The sequence below is a fragment of the Mus musculus genome, chromosome 4 (genome assembly GCF_000001635.26).
Source record: "Mus musculus strain C57BL/6J chromosome 4, GRCm38.p6 C57BL/6J".
Lineage (NCBI taxonomy): Eukaryota > Metazoa > Chordata > Mammalia > Rodentia > Muridae > Mus > Mus musculus.
Genome location: NC_000070.6, coordinates 53,199,839 through 53,220,116, shown reverse-complemented (window position 1 = coordinate 53,220,116; position 20,278 = coordinate 53,199,839). Strand labels below are relative to the sequence as shown.

General features: G+C 44.1%; 1 long non-coding RNA gene across 8 annotated transcripts; it reads left to right on the top strand.

Moving 5' to 3' along the window:
* The first annotated feature begins 1,435 nt into the window (after positions 1-1,435).
* Lexis1 lies at positions 1,436-15,187 on the top strand. 8 transcript variants are annotated; one of them, XR_003955406.1, is made up of 10 exons: positions 1,756-2,362; positions 2,663-2,766; positions 4,581-4,617; positions 4,824-4,872; positions 5,443-5,473; positions 5,551-8,868; positions 10,592-10,813; positions 12,650-12,846; positions 12,936-13,150; positions 14,818-15,187. It is a non-coding gene; the product is annotated as a lipid responsive LXR-induced inhibitor of cholesterol synthesis 1 (long non-coding RNA). The 8 variants fall into 8 exon arrangements; XR_390567.4 differs by lacking the exon at positions 4,824-4,872 and having other exon boundaries at positions 1,756-2,766; positions 5,551-5,644; XR_003955407.1 differs by lacking the exons at positions 12,650-12,846; positions 12,936-13,150; positions 14,818-15,187 and having other exon boundaries at positions 5,551-5,644; positions 10,592-11,441.
* The last annotated feature ends 5,091 nt before the right edge of the window (positions 15,188-20,278 follow it).

Below are 20,278 nucleotides of genomic sequence, written 5' to 3'. Positions count from 1 at the left end.
GCCAAGCACAGTTGCAGGCACTGCAACCAACTTCACTCTCTGCCCTCTTCTATGTGCATCCCTGATGAAAGTCATTCATCTGGAAGGAGGGCATCACTTGCTGGACCTTCTCATTTAAAATTTCCTGTGATAACAAAGGAGAAAATCTACAGATGGTTTTCCAAGCCACCTCTACTAACCCCCAGCAAGTGTTGGATCTGAAGACCCAGAGCCATGGGAGGCGCTGAGTTTCGGCTTTTCACTTGTTGTAGGAGGTGGGGAATCACTTTCTTAGAGCCTCAGTTTTATCCTCCGAAAACCAGCGATCAATTATTGCACAAGACTCGAGAGGGTCACAGGAGAATTCAATTATAACCATCCAGCTCAGGGTTCAAGTATGTTCAAAGCTCTCAGCATGTGGGACTCTCAACAGGGTAATGATTCAAGTTCCAGGCAGCCATCTTCTTGCCAATGGCAACAGAGGCATCCAACAGCCTCCACGTCTCCCCTGGTCACCTCAGCAAGGCATGCAGACAGGGTTACTTTCGGGCAAGGGTAGCCCAATTGCAGCCTTTGTTTTAATCAGCCTGAGCAGCAACTCAGTGGAGGGCCCATGAGGCGGTGACATTCCAACTCCCTGAGACACTCAAGGGAGCAGATTCTTGGAAAGAGATGGGAGTGGGAGGAGGCTGGCCCACTTCTATTTCCTTTCCTCTGTCTCCAAGGCTCCTTCAGGAAGGGAGGACACCTGCTGCTCTCTCCAGCTCTTTGCAATTCTGAGGAATAGCCCAGAATTAAGGGATAGACAGAAGTAATAAGAGTGGGATCAGGTCCCTGCCCTCCCCTCCTGTCTGATATGCTTCTAGCTACATAGGCAACTGTAATGGGAAGGATGCTAATGGCTTCCACCAAGCCCAAAGATGGGGAGACTCCCAGATGTCTATAACTGCTCTGACCTTACAAGAAAAGCCACTGTTCGTATACTCTCCCGGCTCCCTCTCCTCTTTTTCTCTCTCATTGCTCTCTGAGCAGAAGGTGAGATGCCAGTCTGTGGGCCAGCCAGTCCTTTGATCTTGGCTTATCAGTGGGAAATTTACTGGTATTGTGGCACAGCAGTTTGAGCAGACTGTGCCAGACTCAGTACAGGATTTCCAGGGGAAGCAAGGCATTCTCCGCCTTCGGTGCTTACCACCTGTTTTCAGCGATGGACACATTCCAGACTGGGTGCCAGTTAGGGCTGCTGAATGGATATAAAAGCCCTCGTGTTGGGGAACGTCACAAACAAGCAGTCACTTCAGCCTGCCAGACACAGTGACAGCTTCTCTTTGAGACGCCTGGGGTTGAAAAAAACTCTAGCTGTTCTTTTATGAGCTCACTCCAATAAACAGCAAATTTATCAAGTGTGAGCAGTATTTCTGCCCTCAATGAACGAAGAACCCAAAGGGTAGCAGGTACCTTCATCAGAAAGGATAGAGTAACTTCTTATCGGAGGTCTTGCCAAAACGCACTCTATTTACCTGTTATTTACTCTGGAGCAGGTTTCTGGAACTCCCTGGGTCTCAGTTTCCTTTCTCATTACTTCAACAGATCTCTAAATTTAAAAAACGCAAGTGACGCTTTCCACATCATAGTAGCCATATTAAATAGTATGCCATAACTGTTTTTCTCCACCCCTTGCACAATTCCAGGTCCTCATTTGTTTACAGAGTGCCAGTTGCCAAGTTCTCCAAATCTCCTCCATTCGGGCATCCTTACATTACTTTAGCTCAGGCATCATCCACAGAAGTAAGTGCTTGCTTAAAGAAACTTGCTGCGTCTGGAAGGGCACAGGACAGGTCCTGCAGCAGGCCTGCCTGGGCCTTGGCCCAGCGGTGCCTGCTAGTTACCTTTCACCTACTTCTGCAGCGGCAGCCTAGCGGGGTAACTCCAGGTCAGACTTGGATCTCTGCGCGCCTGCGCAGAGCTGGCTGCCGGCTGCAGCTAAGCATCCCTAACGTTGTTTCTTTTTTCTTTCTTTTTTGGTGGTGGTTTCTGCTACTCTCGGAAATAAAGGCTGTGGGCCTTGCGGACGTGCTTTGATTTCTGTGTGGGCACGGTCCCAGGCCGGAGAGGGTAACCTGGACCTCTTCCCAAAGTTGTCACCTACCGCTAACACCCCCAGGCGCCCCATCCTTCCCTTCCCCCATTTCTGGACTTTCCGCTCCCCTCTCTCCCACAGCTTGGGGCTGCCCATCTCCTCGCCCCCAACCCCGCCCTGATCACTGCCCCTGGAAAAGAGCAAGGCTGACTCCGGAGCTAGAGAGGAGCACATTCGAGCGAGAAGCTACGTGGGTGCAAACAACACTCCAGTTTCTGCCCGGGAGGAGCCGGATCTAACAACTAGGTTGCAACCAGAGGAATCGCGCTAGTTGAAGGCGTCTAGGCTGCCGTGCGCCTCGGGGTTACTGCCGGGCATCGCGCGGGCGGGGCGGGCGCTAGGAGGGGCATGTCCTCGGCCTCAGGAACCATCATAATGGAAACACTCATAGGCATCTGGAGAGGTCTGAGGCTCTCATCCACACCAGCCTCGACGATAGGAGTCTGTGGTGGTCCTTCTGTTCTAGAAAGTGCCCTCTTTCCTGGCATCCCAAAAATCTGGGAGGGTCAAGGAGAAACTGATTTTCAAAAATACCCTTTCCTGCAGGAGTTCAAGCCCCTACCTACCGACCGACCTGTGGTCTCTGAAGTTGGACAATGCTCCCCAACAGGTGCAAACAGAATACCTGTTTGACCGGGCTTTGTCTCTAGGTAAGGTGAAAGGACTATGCTGCGCCCTTACATCTCTGGGTTAAGCATCGTTAACAGTAGAACTTGGTAGTTCATCTGATGGTCCCTGGGCTTTTTAGCATTGGAGGTGAGCAACTCTACAATTTTCAGCCCGTTGTGTCATGTTGCCCCTCTGTCCCACAAGACCTCCAGGGAACAGTGCTAAGCTGAATTAATTACCTTCAAAGTGAGGCCTGTGTTGTGTGAGTGGACATTTTGAGGTCTGCTAGGTTTTTTTGAAAGATGACAACTTTTCGGGACATTACATTGAGGCAAAGTATGTAGTTCATTCCCCCCAAAGAAAGGACAGATTCACAGGCACACACCTTTTATTTTCTTACTCTGCCATAGCCTCCGTACAGTATCCAGTCAGTTGATAATAGACTCATCCTCACATGATACAAGAAAATGTGTGGTTGGTGGGAATAAGGGTCTTATGCTTTCTTTTTAATATGAATATATTTTAAAGAAACTCTTGAAGGTATGGGTGTCTCATGAGAAACAAACCAAACCAAACCAGAACACGAAGGCTGACCACAGAGAACCTAATCTGAACCCTGGCAGCCTGATATTACTATATCCTAAAGGAGAGTCCATGTTTTTAATGCAGTTTAGCAAACATCCTGCATCAAAAATGAAATCCACTAACCATTCTGATACGGGGTTGGAAATAAGGTACTATCTTAGTTTTGTGTCCTGTTGCTGTGATAAAGCACTCTGAGAGAAGCAACTCAAGGGTTTGTTCCTGCTCCAGTTTCAGAGGGCCATACACCAGGATGGGACAGTTACAGCAACAGGGATTTGAGGTACCGGGTCACACTGCATCCAAGTAAAGAAGCATGCTGCTGCTCATCTCCCTTTCTCTAGGTGTACATCTGGGAGCCAGGGGATGGTGCCACCCATAGTGGATAGGCCTTTCCACCTCATTTAATGGGATCAATATAATCCCCCACATGCATACCCAGGGTTCCATCTCCCAGGTGTTTATAAATTATATCAAATTGAAACCAGGAGTTGTCACAGGTACCAACAAACAGTTTCTTTACATTTCTACATTACATAACATTGAATATTTGTCAAGGTGACACAGCTAACATGAGAGAACTGATTTCCGGGGTTGTTTTACTTATTTTATTTTATGTATCTGGGTGTTTGGCTTGCATATAGATATGCGCCTCCCACATGTGCCTTGTATCCATACTGTTCCAAAGAGGGTAACAGACCCCTTGGGACTGCAATTTTGGATGGTTTTGGGCCACCTTGTGGGTGCTGGGAACTGAACCTGGGTCACCTGCAAGAACAGCAAGTGTTTAAGAGCACTGGACTACCTCTCCAGCCCTGATTTCAGGATTTCAAATGCCAGGCTTTCTGTTCAGGAGAGTGCTTTTCTGTAATACACGTGGGAGCAGGGTGGTTAGGATAGGATTAGAGGGAGATTAAATACATCTGAAGGTGATGGAGAGAGTAGGCATTGTTATTATTACTACAGCTAGTAGTTTTTTACAGTGTTCCAGATGCTGTTAGTGTCCTACTTGCAATTCATTTAATTCTAACAACCTGCCAAAATAAGCATCAGTGTGTCTTTTAGTGAAACCAAGAAAACTCCTCATCTGTTTCAAACTAGATGACTTGGGTGTATGTTAACTTTTCTGGACCTAAATGTTTAGTAACCTTCCTCACCGGATCCTACCCACATAAAAACATGGAGGGAGAAGGATTTAAAACCAAAGTAAGTAGACATAAAGACAAACATCATGTTGTCTGTAATCTCTCTCTCTCTCTGGGGACTATTTTAGGAAACTACATACGAGGTGATGGAAATGCTATTAAGAGGTGAGTATGTTCAAAGACATGATACATTTCTTTTAATGAAACTGTCTTTATGAAGCCCATTGCAATGTACAATGAATATATACTAATAAAAACATAAGATGAATGTTCCAAGCTACAATAATTATCTCCCTAGCAAGATATGCCCTCTGGTGCAATACTGGCGCAAATGTTGAGAGTCACCAATCACTTTTTGATTGCTCCATTAGATGGGACCCATACCTGACACTATCAATGAGGCTAAGAACCTGTAACTAGGTAGATCATGGTCTCTATATAGTAGTAGTAGTGGTGGTAGTGGTAGTGGTAGTGGTAGAAGTAGTAGTAGTATTAGTAGTATAGTAGTAGTAGTGGTGGTGGTGGTGGTGGTAGTAGTAGTAGTAGTATAGTAGTAGTATAGTAGTAGTAGTGGTGGTGGTGGTGGTGGTGGTGGTAGTAGTAGTAGTAGTAGTATAGTAGTAGTAGTAGTGGTGGTGGTGGTGGTGGTGGTGGTGGTGGTGGTGGTGGTAGTAGTAGTAGTAGTAGTAGTAGTATAGTAGTAGTGGTGGTGGTGGTGGTGGTGGTGGTAGTAGTAGTAGTAGTAGTAGTAGTAGTAGTAGTAGTAGTAGTAGTATAGTAGTAGTGGTGGTGGTGGTGGTGGTGGTAGTAGTAGTAGTAGTATAGTAGTAGTAGTAGTGGTGGTGGTAGTGGTAGTACTAGTAGTAGCAGCAGCAGCAGCACCAGGTAAAATCCTACTACTGTTCTGCTAAATGGAAGTAACAATAAAATGACTTCTAATGACTTATTGTTATGCCTATAGATTACTGAATTTTTCAACTCTCCTTGCAGTGATGTGAATTAACACAGAGACCTACAATTGGTGAGTGTACTGAGAATAAGAGATTTCAGAATGCTTAGCCATCAATGGGATAGCTATATCATCTCTCTCCCCTGAAGATTCAGGGATCTATGTAGAAGAGGAAGCAGGGAGATTCTAAGAGCCAGAGATGGTGGATGACTTCAAAGAAACAATGTTTTCCAGCTACAACAGGTCAGTTGCACAAATGAATCCACAGAGATTGGAACTGCACACACAAGCACAAGACATAAGATGAAGCCAGACAAAAACCCAGCAAAAGACAGGGATGAGTGTGACGTCCTATCCCTTGCTGATGGTAGACTGCCATTTTATTGTTGCTGGGAGAGAGTCAGTGTCCCATATAGCCCTGGCCTAGGTAATTGAGGATGATCTTGGATTTTTCATCCTCTATCTCCACCTCCCAAGTGCATTATAGGCATCCGTCTTTATGTTCAGTTTTATGTGGTGATAAGGATTAACCTCAGAGATTCATGAGTGCTAGGCAGATACTCTGCCAGATCTGGCTCCATGCAAATATCTTGATATAATTTGTGTAAATATTCATTTCAGTTAAACATCTGTGAGACACTATGGAGAACAAGAAAACAAGTCCCAGAACAGGATAGATCTGAAAGAGGTGATGTTTAGATCATGAGCTGATTAAGAAATAGAAAGCAGTCTTTGGGATTCAAAGACTTTCCTGGGGAGATGCTATGTTTTCCATAGTCCATGGAAGGACATCACTTATTGTAACTACCTGAGGAATCAAGATAATTCCAGCTAACACCTTAAGTTCAGAGGTAAAGAACTTAAAACAGAACAGGTACTTTTAAAATAGAAATTTTAAAAAATCTCAATTTATCCAATTCTTATACAGCTCTTCCAAATGAAATCTATCACAAGGGTGTTCAAGGTGTTTAATATGTAGAATTCATAGTGTACGGCATATATACTGTTCATGTGTATGTCTGTACATGTTCTTCAAGGTATACGTGTGTGTGTTTGTGTGTACACATGTGTGTGTATATACCAGAAATTGACATTGGGTGTCTTCCTTGATTGCTCTCCACTTTACTTTCTGAGTCAGGGTCTTTTACCGAGCCTGGAATCCTTCAGTTCTGCTAGGCTGGCCACCAATGAACTGCACCCAGTCTAGAACACCCAGCATTGGAGCTTACAGACTTGTGCCACCATCCTTTCCACATGGGTGCTGGCAATCTAAATTCAGGTTCTCGTGCTTGAGCAAGCACTTTGCTAACTGCACCATTTCCGGAGCCCTTAAACCTCAGAATTTTAAATTGCCATTACATTATACATTCTTTATGTTACCCCATTTTAAAGATGCAAGTCTCAAAGAAGATACCACAGGTAGCAGGTGGGTACATCAGGAGTCAAACAGGCAAACGTGCATTCGAACTAGTGATTCTTGTGGTTTCTGTAACTGGAATTGGTGCTATTTTGTACTGTCAAGCCCCGTGTGGGAATTGTGACCGCAGGATGACATTAATTGGAAGTGCCAATGAAGACAGCATAGCAAAGCACTTGAATGCTGCTGTAAATGAATTTCCAGGATCCACGGTTTTCTCTTGTATAAAATGTAGATAATGACACCGATCTCACCGGGTTATTTATAAGATGAAATGAGACAATTTGGGTGAGCACACTTTCAAAGCAAAATACATTACACAAGTGTTGTGTGCATGGCTGAGGGGAAACAGCATTTAGAACATTCTTCATCAATCCACACAGTTTCCAGATACATTTTGATAATGAAGATCCAACCCCATCCCTAAAGAGAAATCAACGTTCTCTCATCAAAGCAAAGCACAAAAGCAGAACAACTTTAATTTATTATTAGTGTGCGTCAGCTGGTTCATACATTCTGTAAGTTCTTATACTGAATATTTCCACTGCATTACAAGCCAAAAAGAGAGATGAGAAGAGCCAGCTGGCTACTGGGGAAAGTGCTTTCTCATTTGTTAGAGAATCTTGCTCATCCATCAAAGGGTTTCCCAGGATTGGATGTTTTTCTCATTTGTTCCCTCTTCTTGCTCTGGCGAGTCTCTGGGTCCTTCAGTCAACTGTAAATCATTCGCTGATACAGATTACCTTCTCTTGGGCTCCTTCCATCCACCCCCACCAACTCTCCTTTAAGTACTGATATATATATTTTTTCTCTCACAGCTGGTAGCCCCAAGCTACCAAATAAAGATATTTAATAGCCATTCTTGTTCTGTAACAAGAAATCAATATACTAAAGGAAAATATAGATTTTTTTTTCAGGGTGGAACAAAAAGGTTCTAGGAGCTGGAACATCTGTCACCTTCATAGACCGTGCCAAAGCTTCTCATAAATGGAGTCTTGCCTTTGATCTCATTTTCCTCTGTAAGAATTAAAGGTAACAGTGATGACTGGTTGCTTTGCACTCGTGTGCTAGAGCCAGAGTTACTAAGTGCATTTATGAGAAATAGAAGAATTTAGAAGTCTATAACTTGAGCACATCACTGAGGAGGGAAGCATCGCCAGAAGTTACGTTAATTTTAATCAGTGTGTGCAGAGGGAGGGGGGCTTTCTCTTCCTAAAGATGATGTCACTCAAGTCTGTCCTCTAATAAGGACTCACGACTGTCCCGTAGGCTAATTCCTTCCTGTGCTTGTTGCTGCTTAGACCATCGCCAACAAGATTCCATCTACAATTAGATTTACTAAGAGTCAAAACTATTGGAAACGTGGTCCGTTCTGAGAACTAGACTAGTATCTTGTATCGTACTCAGTGATGTGTGGCCCTTGAGGCTGAAGGCGGGGCAAGCCGATGGCAATGGCTTTCTCCAGCACTGTCTTTTCTATGAGGTAAGCAGAGCCGGCAGCCTGACCCTACATTCCCCGTCCTGAAGCCGGACGAGGAGTTCCTTCCCTGTTTCTGACAATGTCGCCAAGTGTCCTCTCCTCATTTGGCTTCTGTATTCCTTACTCTAACAATTACTTCTATAAATATTACTTTCTTGAACAAAACCAGCACTTTGTAATGATAAAAATACCAGTTGCCGTTGGAAGCTCCAACCTCTGTGGGCCTCTTCCCGGGCTGGCCTCTCACACAGTTGAATTGCCACTCTGGCAAACCATACATTTTCTTTCTCATCCTGTGTCAGGGAATTAGGGACCATAAATGGAAGGAAGAAGAAAAACAATCACTGGGTTGTAGGCAAACTCTTGGACTCCTAACTTTTAAGACGAAAATAACAGCTACTTTGTGTACTCCAGAGTCACTGTGAGGATCCAGACAAGGCACAGAAGAGAGTTTTGGGAATCGCCAGAGCTCTGCAAAGAATTGAGAGGTGTCAGCACTGACCTTGTGATCTCCACCAATCAACTGTTCTAAAGTTCAGTTTTAGCAAAAAAACTAGACAGGACTCAAGGGTACGGTGAGGGCTACGGCAGCTTGGTTCTTCATACTGTGTGGTTGCATCTGAATTTCTCTGATACTCATTTAAAGTTTGTTTACAAGGCTCTGTTTCATTCCAAGTTTTTCAAGTGCCTCTTCTCCCTGCTCCTGTCTCTCATCTTCTCATCCTTGAGTCAAGTGGGAACAACTCAGTGGCCTGGTGTACTTTTGTCCCAATTCTGTATCAAGGTCACAGGGCTCACCTTAAGTACTAGACACCTCAATCGGTGTCTTCACATAAGATCCTAGGTCTTTTCCACAGGTCCAAGTGACATAAGCCACTGTGACCTTGTTAGTGGGGGCACTAACGCTACCACTCCTCCAGTTTAAGCTCTAACTGCCAACTTCCTCTTTGTGGAATCATCAATCTAGCCTACGCCAGTTATTCTTGTTAAAATGTAGCTTCTGAGGCAGAGGGCTGGAATGCAGGGCTGATTTTGCATTTCTTTCTCCCTTCCCTTCCCTTCCCTTCCCTTCCCTTCCCTTCCCTTCCCTTCCCTTCCCTTCCCTTCCCTTCCCTTCCCTTCCCTTCCCTTCCCTTTCTCTTAATTGGATATTTTATTTATTCCCATTTCAAATGTTATCCACTTTCCCGGTTTCCCCTCCAGAAACCCCCTATTCCATCCCCCTCCCCCTGCTTCTATGAGGATGCTCTCCCACCTGCCCACCCACTCTTGCCTTCCCCACCCTGGCATTCCCCTACACTGGGACATGGAGCCTTCCCAGGACCAAGGGCCTCTCCTCCCATTGATGTCTGACAAGGCCATCCTCTGCTACATATGCAGGTAGAGCCATGGGTCCCTCCATGTGTACTGTTTGATTGGTGGTTTAGTCCTTGGGCGCTCTGAGGGAGGGTCTTGTTGGTTGATATTGTTGTTCTTCCTATGGGTTGCAAACCCCTTCAGTTTCTTCAGTCCTTTCTCTAACTCCTCCTGGGAACCCCTTGCTCAGTCCAATGGTTGGCTGTGAGCATCCTCCTCTGTATTTGCCAGGTTCTGAAAGAGCCTCTCAGGAACAGCATTTATGGGCCACTCTTTGAGAAGTGACAGCATTAGCTTCTGTGCTGCACCAGAAATCACCTAGGCAGTGCCACTGCAATCGGTGTCTTCACATAAGATCCTAGGTCTTTCCCACAGGTGCAAGTGACATAAGCCACTGTCTGCTGCTAAAATCTATCCCTTTCTCCGTGGTGATAGAGACACTTCTTCCATTCTTTCCTAGGTATGCAGTTACCTGTTATAGAAACTGATTTTTTTCCATCTTCCTGATAGCTCGCTGTAGTGGTTTGAACAGGAATGGCCCCCATAGACTTGGGTGTTTGAATGCTTCGCCCATAAGGAGTAGCACTATTAGGAGGTCTGGCCTTAGAGTAGGTGTGGCCTTATTAGAGGAATTGTGTCACTGTGGAGGCAGACTTTGAGGTCTCCTATGCTCAAGCTCTGCCCAGTGAGGAAGACAAGTTCCCTTTCACTGCCTTCAGAGCATGATTTCAAAGTCTTGGCTCCTCCAGCACCAAGTCTTCCTGCATACTGCCATGCCTCCCATCATGATGATGATAAACTGGATGGCGTGAGGGGACTCCGTACCCCGGATCTGCTGGTGTAGTTACATGGAGCTCTGCCAGGGAGGAGCTGATGTTTCCTTCTTCCAGAACCTGTGCACTCACCTTTTTCCTTACTACTTTTCTTCTCTCTTTAGTTTGCAGCAGTATGGAGGCTGGCAGGATTGCCCAAGCAGAAGGCTGAGGCCACAAGAGGAACAATCTGTTGGAGCAAGGCTTTGGAGCACTTGTTCGTGAAGGGTGTAATAATAAGTGCCGTGGTGTGGGAACTTAAACAAATAAGAATCTCCTTCCTCAAAGTTTGAGAGGCCCAAGATTCAAGATGGACATGTCCACAGGATGGGCGTCCTTCACTCCTGGTTTGCAAACAGTCACCCCCTGTCTGTGTCTACATAAGCTCTTACCATGTGTGTTTCTTCCTGGTGCCTCTCAGAGTCGATGTTGCTTTTTTTCATAAGAGTACCAATTAAGGATGACTTAGGGACCCTAAATAGACCCATTTTAACTACATTATCTTTTCACTGTTATTTTCTTGGTTTCCTAAGGATCAGACAAGGGGCCTTACGTATGATAGGTGAGTGCTCTACCAGTGAGCTACACACCCAGCACCCTTAATAACAGCTTTAAAGAGCAGCCCTCCAATGCAAATACCTTCTTAAGTACTAGCAATTGGGGCTCTAATATGAATTTAGAAACATGCATTTAGAAGAAAGGGGCACAAAACAGCCCTTATTCAAGGACACTTGAGCACTTGGTGGCTTCATGGCACCTCTCTATACACTCTCAGTGCCACCTCTAGACCCCACTTAACATGAGGAAGATGCCTCCCTTGCATTAAGCTTTGTGTCCAGGCACTTCTCATCCATGCAGGTAGCCGCATTCCCTAACTGATACGTAGCATCTCACTTCAGCTGTTCTTGTTCACCTCTTTTGAATCTTGTATGGAGTGGAGTTCCCTCTTCAATTAAAAGAAATTATTCAACTAAACTGGTCTATCCATTGTTGATGATAGCTGTATAGCTTGGGCTAACTAAAATATAATCTTAAAACACAAGTTCTGGCTGGGCTTATTGGTGAAGTCTTTAATCCTTGCACTTGGGAGGCAGAGGCCAGTGGGTCTCTGTGAGTTCAAGGCCACCCTGATCTATGGAGTGAGTTCCAGGACAGCATGAGCTATAAAGTGATGCCTTGTCTCAGGGGAAAAAAACCCACAACAACAAATAGATAGATAGATAGATAGATAGATAGATAGATAGATAGATAGATAGATAGAGATAGATAGATGAATAGTCGATAGGTAAAAGCAAGATCCGGACAATTTGAGGCAATCCCAAAAATCGCCATCCCAAATCCACTTAATTTAGTAATTCCTTGCCATAAGGGGACACAAGTGAATTACTTAAGTTTTAAATTATTTGAGTTTTAAACATTGTCCTCATAAACTTAAACATCTGTACACACAAGTTTCAAATAGCAGCGTAAACCCTAACTTTGTAAGGAAGAACTCATAAAATAATTATTTTCTGAGTCTGGTGATTCAAATCAGATGAAAGGGAGTTTTGACAGTTCTGCTGCAGTGCATCTGGGGAAACCAGCATTTTGAATGTTGCACATTATTGCTTATTGGCATTTCATTTGGGTCCTATCAGCATCTTCCTGATAAGTGCATACTTATTTTTAAGCTTGGCTTCAATAATGCTGAACCACCTGATAGGAGGGCCTTGAAGAAATACTAATGAGTATGATAGGCATGCGTTTTGCAAATCTGAAGTACTACCAAAATGTCCAGTGCAATTGTAATATGGTACTTCAGAGGCTAAAATAATGCTATCCTCTGCAACTCCGGAAGAGGAGCTGAGACGTTACAGAAAACAGTCAGCCATCATTCACAGGCAGCCAGAGCTAAGACTCGGGAACTCTGTATCAGAGGCAGTCGTACGCCATAGTCAATCATTCTAACTTTTCATCTTTAATGCTACCTTTTCTAGTGGTTTGGTATAATGTTGTTTATACTGAAGCAGCAATTCACCTGAGAGCATGAGGCTCATGAGTACAGCCTCCCACAAAGAGACAACTACTCTGTTAGAGTTAACAGCCCATCTCCAAATTATTATTAATAATTTTATTTATGAAAACTTTAAAAATATATCATTTATCTGGCCAAAATAAGACTTAGTGCTTTATCTCTCTTAAAGTATCCATTGCTAGGCTTTGCCTTCCTGCCCACTCATGAACTCAGAGATACTTGGATGGCTCTATATGAAAGGCAAAAGAAAAGGAAGAGAAAGCAAGTCAAGACAGAGTTGGCACACACATGCAACCGTTCCCTGGTGGTTCCCATTGGAGAGAACCAATGATGGAAGGCCTTGGAGAAGCAGAACAGGCAGCTATGGTGAGGGGCAGATGGAAGTAATGCCAATCTGTCTTGACTGGGCCATGAAATGGGGGATGGGAACTTGAAGATTTCTGTCTATATTGCAGTCCCTTATGAAGATGAGGAAGCCAGGGAGAAATACAGATAACACCTTAAAGGACATGCTGAATCTAGCACAATGGATTGGAAGGGTGAACCTCTACCATCACTTACTGGAGAACGCATTTGACCAATGAGATACTGAGCTAATCACAAGCACTAGACATTCCTGGAGAAGAAGGAGGGGAAGCTGCTTAGAAAAACCTGCTCAACCTATTATGGAGTAAGTAGAGAACAGAAAGAAGAAACTTGTCGTAGTAATTGCCAGTGAGTCATTAAAATAAAAATAACAAGTGGGGGAGGAGCTAGAATCAAGACTTAGAACCTCGGGTGTTCATATGCCAATGCGTTGTGCCTTACATAAAAACAATGAACGCATGAAATCATATCAGAAGACAGAAAGGGCAATGCTTTCCTTATGATCTCTTCAGTCTTGGGGAAAGAACTTTGGGCTTTTTGCATGCTTGGTGAGTATTCTGCCATGGCCCCCTATCCCTAGCAAAAAGTGCAATCTTTTGAAGTTCATTGAATTTCGTTGGAAGGGCTGAACTTGCTGCCAATGTCTGGTGCATCACAAGAGTGATCCTCTGATACAGATGTGAATGGTACAGAATGCTACCTAACTCCAGGCTATTAACTGAAATGCAAAACAAACAAACAAACAAAACAAAAAACAAGAAACCCCCCACAAAATTAGCTCTTAAGTCGTTGTAATTAAAGTCTACCATCCCTACCCCTATCTCTATGAATAGGCGCTACTCCAGTCAACTTTGCAAGCTTTGAAACTCAGCACGCTCTCCTCCCTTTGAGGCCAACACTTCCATCACGTTATCCTATCTTGCAAGTACTGATGGCACCTACTCACTTCCCACTTCTCTGAGCACCACCCCTTTACCACACTGTTATCTCTTCTAGGCTTTATCCCAATATATTCCTAGCCAGTCTTCCCAGTTCCAGCTCCCATGTAGATAGATACCACCTTGCAGTCATGTATGTCATTTCCTGTGTGAAATCCATCCAGTGTGACACATCACTCTAGGTCAAGACAAAAAGAACTCTTTAACACAGCCTACATCACAGATGGGTTCTGTGTCTACCTTCTGCTTAAATCTTGGTCTTCGTTGTGAAGCTCCTAAGCCATACCAGGCGCCTTCTCATCCTGAGTCCAGGCATGTACCATTTCATTTGCCTGACAGTCTTCTGACATCTTCACCATGCTAATTCCTACTTTCCTTTCAAATCTGTTTACCTGTTGCTTTTCTCTGGGAAAACCTTTCTTGGCCATTCATACTATAGGACTTTATTGAATTCTGTAAACCCCCTTCTACATTCTGCCATTAGAGTTCACAGCAAAGGAAGGAGCCATGTCTGTCTTGATTAGTGGTACAACCTTAAGGCCCAGAAATGTTGTGAAATTCTATATATTTGCTAAACAGACAAACACATACAGCCTACACCCAATTTGAAGCCTAGTTCATAAAAGAAACCTATTCTGGTGTTGGATGTCGATGGTGAGGGGTGGAGGGCTTGACTGCAGGAGGGCGGGTACTTACAAAAGCCTCTGTACGTTCTGTTCAATTTGCTAGGGACCTAAAGCTACTTGAAACATAAAATCAGGTAGTAATTAAAAAAAATGAGTATGTAAAATTCAGAACTTAAATCAGAATTAAGGAAAATATAGATCTCTGTGGACCCACTACCTTGGATCATAATGTAATTGGGGGATTTGGAGTGGCTCATGAAATCATGTTTTTAAATTGACTTCAGATTCTGTGACTGGTATCATAATAAAATGATTTGCATTTGGCAGATACCATGAAAGTGACTCATGACAAGCCAGCTTGTCAAATAAAAAGCATTCTATGAGATAACACATTTTGGATTTTTTAGGTCCTTGAATTATCGGAGGATACTTCCACAGTTCCCCAGGTCCAGTGAAGTAGCGGGCATGCAGCATTGGCCACTCCATTGTTGTGTTTGTCTGTCAGAATGATGACACCTCTCAAACCAACAAGAAAATACAAACTTGCTTCAATAGCATCTTGCCTTTGTACATTAGTATCTTTGGACAAAAGCAAAGACAATTATTCAGTGAGCTGTAAAAATGAATAAATAAATACTTTGAAAACAAAATGCAGTTAGATCTTCAATGTCCTTCATAGGCCCAACAAGGTGTTTCCTGGGAAGTAAAGGAACATTTAATGGGTGGGGCCAAGTAGCAGTTGCATGCTTGGTGGTATGCTCCTGAAGAGGGCATGGTTTCTGGTCCTTTGTACTTATTGTATTTCTGTCCAGATAAGGCTTTTGTCTGGATCCAGAAAACCCCCATCGATCCTTCAGCTCTTAATTCCAGTGACTCTTTCCCTGAGAAGCTATGACTGATGCTCAGACACTCTGTGACGCAGAGGACCATTTTCTGTGTCAGTAATTGCTTTGTGGATCCACACAGCTCACTTTCTCATTCTGTGTATAGACTGCATCAGAGGAAAACCATTGATCTTTATAGCGAGACACTCTGACGTGGAAATGGAACAGTGACAAATGAGCTTTGACATTTGTGAGACCTAGGTTCAGAGGTGACTCCAGTTCTGTGCTCTTGGGAAATTTTTTGAGTCTATGGTTTGTTACTTTTCTACTCTCTGACATGGGGGGGGAGGGTCGTCTCATTATGTCGCCTGGATTAGCTTTCAACTCACGTTCCTCTTGCCTTGGCCTCCAAATATGGGATTGCACCATATTTTAAGTCAAAGTATAATATCTCCACCTCAGAGTTGTCCCAAGCGTTAGGAGAATTAGGAAAAATAGCTTAGAAGAACGTACTGAGTATGCAGTCAGTGCTCACTAAAGATGTGAGGAGTGGAAGGCAGAGGGGGAAGAAAAGAGATAGAGGAAGAAGAAAAAAGAGCAAGAATGGCTCTGCATGGAACAAAGCAATAGAATATGTCCGCAGCCCTTGAGACCCTGGACTGTAGAGCAGAGTTGGAAGGACGGTCACGTTCTGACACTGAATGTTTCTCAGTGCCTGGAGGGAGAGTCCAGAGCTGTCATTCCACTCCTCTCCTGGCCTGATGCGGTTTTCATCTCTCTGCTGCTCTGCACTGTCTTTGGCCCCATTACCCTTGATGGGTTGAATCAACTTTATTAGTTTGAAAATATTTACTGAGCATCTGCTAGTTCGGAACACTACAGCTAACATAAATATGAAACAACAGGATGTTTTCAAGTCTGTGAGCTGGTAACAATACATGAAGCAGTCCTGTTGCTAGGAGACAGTGCACGTGGAGTTCACGTGGGTGGACAGGCGGGAGGGATCTCCATGAGGAATAGTTTTAGCTAAAGAGAAGTTGAACTTTCGAATCCTCACTGGGAAGCTGGCTGTAGCCGACCGTAGGGCACACAAACGGACTTGGACATGAAAGTCCTGGTTCTGCCCTCAGGGAGCCTCTTGTCAGGTCTGCAGGGTCTGCCGATGAGATAGTGCAAGCTGGAGATAGGACTGAGAGGACAATGAGGAAGTGCTTGGTGTTTCAAAGTCATAAATGATGTAGCAGATAGGAAACATTACAGAGGGCTTGAATGCCGATTGCTTTATCAGGTACTACACCAGTAGAGAGGAATTATATACAAATGAGCCACGCTCCTAACCTCAAAGACTTACTTAATAAAGAAGCAAGAAGGGACATATGTGTGAACAAACAATGTAATCCATTCATTCAGTGTTTCTTGGGTATCAATTAGGTTCCAAGTTAAAGGGTATAAATGAAAGAAAGAAGGGAGAAAACATCTTGTAGAAGAAGCTCAAGTTCCAGGGATCATTGAATAAACAAACTTTTCAATAGAATGTCTTAGATGTCAAGGTGGGTAAAGGTTACATTTTCAGAGTCACAAGGTGGAGGGTAAAGCCGCGACCAACTCTTTCTGAGGTCAACAAAGCTTCTGAAGGGCACACAAAGAAAGATGTAGGAGCTTGTCAGATAACACGAAGAGGTGAAAGGTCTGTTCGAGGCAGGCTGAACGGCACAGCTGGGCAGAGCTGGAAGAAGAAAGGAGCAGGGGTGGTAGACACGTGCTGGAGGACAGCACAATCTGTAAAGATGCTGAGGCCACAGTGAGGAGCAGGCGAACCAACATCGCAACACACCAAGACATGGAGGCAAGACAAGCAGAGGCCCCCAGCCGCACAGGTGTCTCAGAGTCTGGAATGATGGATAGGAATTATCACAAAGATAAAAAGCCTTTAACTCAGGGACAATGACCCTCTCCTTGCACCCAGTAAGTGAAAACAATGGACAGAAGGAATTCGGGGAAGAGAAAACAGCATGAGTCAGAGGTGTCCAGCTCACACCCAGCTAGTCAGAAGTTAGTTCTGGAAGCTCTTTTGTGTCTAGCTCAGTAAACTCTAGCCACTGGTTGGGGCTTCTCCTCTTCGTGGCTGGTTCTAGGGCATCCAGACATTTTGGAGTCTGGGAGACTACATTTATTTTTAAGCCTCTAAAGCAGCAGTGGCTGATTTGGGTCCTGGTACAGAAACATCCCGGAGCTCTGTTGAATTTTGCTTTCTATCGCTGTGATAAACACCAGGATGAAAGGTAACTTCGGAGAAGAAAGGGTATGTTTGGTTTTTATATTACTGAGGGAAGTAAGGAACCTAGAAGCAGGAACTAAAGCCGAGACCTTAGAGGAATACTTCATACTGGCTTGCTCCTCAGGCTTATTCAGCCTGCTTTCTTCCCACAGTGGGCTGGACCCGCCTCCATCGTCAATCAAGAAAATAACCACAGTGGGCTTCCACACAAGTCAGTCTGATGTATTTTCTCAGTTGAGGTTCCCTCTTCCCAGATGATCTCAGTTTATGTCAAGATGACAAAAAGCCTAATCAGTACAGACTCCCATTCATTGGTGACCCTAGGCCTAGATGCTGCTTCCAGATTGACCCATCTCAAGACTTTCTTCCCTGGTGTGGGGTGGTGTGAAGAGGCAAAAACCAAACCAAACCAAACCAAACCAAACCAAACCAAAACAAAACAAAACAAAACAAAACACAAAACTAGCCTGTTTTCTTTTTCAGAGTTTCAAATTTGCTGAGAAGGAAAGCCAGAGGCAAGCCAATAAAGATTCAACATCTCAGTTTTACTTATTGATGAAGCTGACCTGGGCACTGTGGCTTGATCTGGAGCCAAAGAGATTTTCTGAGAACCTTTCTCAAACTTTGATTACCCTGCAAAACCTCTGGCTTCCCTAAGCAAAACAAGCACTACTTGGTCACTCATTGTGGAGGCAGAAACAATGCCAGGTCACCCCATAAGTGGCACAGAAAAGAAGGGCATGACCAGCTCTTCACCGCTGTGGAAGAAGTGCCACGCTTTTGCCCTTCTAGAGAGTGGAGATTTCCCCTCTCTGTAGACTAACTTCCCATCCCACCCCATCCCACACACTGCTTCTTTGCCTTGCTAGTTTTCGTGTTTTTAGCAATTGACTAAGCACTCAGTCATTTCCTGCCTTAAGTAGGAAATCTTTATCTTAAGCTTGAAATCTCCTTTAAATTGAAGAGTACTATTCTGGTTCTTCTTCTTCTTCTTCTTCTTCTTCTTCTTCTTCTTCTTCTTCTTCTTCTTCTTCTTCTTCTTCTTCTCCTTCTCCTTCTCCTTCTCCTTCTCCTTCTCCTTCTCCTTCTCCTTCTCCTTCTCCTTCTCCTTCTCCTTCTCCTTCTCCTTCTTCCTCTTCCTCTTCCTCTTCTTCCTCCTCCTCCTCCTCCTCCTTCTTCTTCTTCTTCTCTCTCACCTCTCCCAGTCTAGGAATGAAAAAAGAAGGAAAGAGGAGGAAAGGGAAGGGGAGGAGAGTGGAGAATAAGGGAGGGACCAAGAGTCTAGGTACACACTCTACCAGAGCAGACCTAAAACATTGAAACTTTACTGTTCATCTAGGTCTACGGTGGCAGGCTTGGACAGGGAAACAGAGCCCAGGATTGGGTAGTGTCTTCTATTTTTCACAGATTAAAAAGCAAAACACGCTGGGCAGTGGTGGTGTATGCCTTTAATCCCAGCACTTGGGAGGCAGAGGCAGATGGATTTCTAAGTTCGAGGCCAGCCTGGTCTACAGAGTGAGTTCCAAGATAGCCAGGACTACACAGAGAAACCCTGTCTCGAAAACCCCCCAAAAAAACCAACCAACCAACCAACCAAAACACAACAAAACACACACACACACACACACACACACACACACACACACACACACACACACACAAGATTGTGTCACAATATGAATGTTTTTTATGCCTCCAAACACAATGGTTGATACTGAAAAAGGACTGAGAAATGTTTTGACCTTTGCTCTATTTTTAGGACAATTACCAATGAAAGCGAATGCATTTAAACAGGAATCTGAATGATAACAAAAGCATGAGTTTTAAATACATTAAAGACATAAAATCGCCTAATGTTCACATACAACTTTACAATTTATTTTATTTTATGTGTATTTATGTGTACCATGTGTGTACCTAGTGCCCTCAGAAGCTCCAAAGGGGGCATTGGATTCCAGAAACTGGAGTTAAAGACAGTTGCAAACCACCATGTGTTGCCAACTGGGTCCTCTGCAAGAGAAACATGTGTCCTTAACTTTTTAGCCATCTCTCTGGCCCTGCATAATGCTTTAATCAGATTAAACATATTTCCTCACACATTTTTTATGACACAAACTTTCGTAAGCTCTTCTTTGAGATTTATCTTGTTGTCTGATCTATCTTAGTCTGTAGTCTAGGCTGGCATGGAACTCACTGTACAGCCCAGAATGACCTTGAATTCAGGGCAATCTTCCTCCCTCAGAGCCACAAGTGCTAGGATTACATGTGTGCACCATGATGCCCAGATCTCTTCTAATTGCCACTACCTACACTGGTCATGGTGGGCACCAGCACCCAACAACTTCCTGCTCCTATTTAATTGTAATGAAGTACCTATGGGACTATGCTTCCTAAATCATTCTATTCAAAAAAAATCACATGCTAAAATATAGTTCTTAAATAACATATTTATCTATGCTCTGTCTATCCTAACAAACATCTATCATTAGAAAAAAAAAGTTTAACCTTTAAGGAAGAAGAGAGTGGGAGCAAACCCCAGCTATTGGGTAGCTTCTAAGCTAGTTTCTGATTTCAGAAGGCCACCAGAGTCTGTCCGTTCCTCTATGGCTAGAGGCAGTCTTTAGTGTAGCCTCTGGAAGTAATCCTGAAGGCATGGCTTCTGGGCTAGTCTCAAGTTACCCTGTACTCTAGTTCCTGCGTTGAGATCCTGCTGTGTGGGCTTCAATCTCACCTAGACAAACTGTTCTCTTACCTGAGTTCTGGCAC